Genomic DNA, 1,508 nt, shown 5'->3' with positions numbered 1-1,508 from the left:
AGAAAGTGGCAAGATGAAAACCACTATTTTCTGTTTCAAACTTTCACATAGCATCTTTAGGTTATAATAACATAAAAAATTCAAATCCAGATTTTGATTTTCAAAGATTTATTATAACATTTTATTATTTTTTTCCCCAAAATGCAATAAATCCATGACACGTTTTTTTTCCCCCCCAAAATGCAATAAATCCATTGAATCAATATAAAAGTAATTTTTCAATAAAAATACACAACATAGTATTGACTAAGTTCAGAGGCTGTCATATGTGGATCAATTTACTAATCTTATATGCAGGCTGTTACGGGGCAGACAAGGCGTGAGACGTACGGATCCATTTGCAAACTTTATTCAAAGGCGTGGTCAGAAACAGGCATGGGTCAGACAACGGCAAAGTGATATGGAGAAGACAAGGCAAGGGCAATCCGGTAAACAAGCGAGGGTCAGTCGACGGCAAACGGAATCCAACAGGGCGAGACTAGAGGGATAAATCCAGGTACACAGGCAAAGATCAGAACATAGGAAAACAGACAAAGCAAGACTCCGCTAAGGCTAGGAAAACTAAGCAGGCTCCGTAAGGTAGCTATCAGCTAAACAATGATATTCGCTAAACAATACTCGGCAGAGGGAAGGGATCAGAGTGAGTGTTAAATAGGGGATGTGTGATTGATTACAGCTGTGTGCAATCAGTGCTGTGTGCAATCAACTGTGTGTGTCATCAGTGCAATGGATCATGGGATATGTAGTCCGGGGTGATATGCAACAGTGTGTAGTGCGAGAGTCAATGAAATGGAAAGGGTGACCTCGTGACTTGACTTGACTCATGACGATCAACTGTGACTTGACTTGACTCATGACGATCAACTATGACTTGACTTGACTCCTGACGATCAGCTGTGACTAGACCTGACTCGTGATGATCAGCTGTGACTAGACTTGACTCAGGAAGATCAACTGTGACTTGGTCTGACTTATGACTATCAACTGTGACTTGACGGGGCGCTGTTGTGTCCGCCATTTTGTGATCAGGCTTATCTGTCGCCGCCATTTTGTGAGCATAATCTAGTGTGGGGGCCATTACAGGAGTGAGTGTGGGGTCGCGTTCCTCCGCGATACCCACAGTCAATAGAGAGCCAACAGTCAACAAAGCAAAGTCCAAAAAACAACTCAGTGATGAACGCAGACCCTCGCGTCTAAGCTCAGATCGTAGAGGTTGATTCAGGCCATCACAAAAAAACTCTATCAAAAGACAGTCTGGTAGATCAGCATAATGTGCTATGGCTAAAAATTCGCGAACATAGTTCTCCAGCGCTCGCGGGCCCTGTCTAAGGGCTAACAAAATCCTTGCCGTGTCCATACCTGGCCAATGTTCCTCAGAAAAGCTGCTGGGTCTTTGTATGGCCGAGTATTCCGTTAAGGGGCAGACAAGACGTGAGACGTACGGATCCATTTGCAAACTTTATTCAAAGGCGTGGTCAGAAACAGGCATGGGTCAGACAATGGCAAAC

At 43.8% G+C, this 1,508-nt stretch overlaps 1 protein-coding gene across 1 annotated transcript in view; it reads left to right on the top strand.

Moving 5' to 3' along the window:
- Positions 1-1,508, top strand: part of LOC107685899 (NACHT, LRR and PYD domains-containing protein 3-like) — a 57,836-nt gene that overhangs the window by 37,774 nt on the left and 18,554 nt on the right. The window lies entirely within an intron of this gene.

The sequence above is a fragment of the Sinocyclocheilus anshuiensis genome, unplaced genomic scaffold (assembly GCF_001515605.1).
Source record: "Sinocyclocheilus anshuiensis isolate Anshui unplaced genomic scaffold, SAMN03320099.WGS_v1.1 scaffold1074, whole genome shotgun sequence".
Lineage (NCBI taxonomy): Eukaryota > Metazoa > Chordata > Actinopteri > Cypriniformes > Cyprinidae > Sinocyclocheilus > Sinocyclocheilus anshuiensis.
Note: the sequence above shows the minus strand (reverse complement) of the source record. Positions and strands in the feature narration are given on the sequence as shown.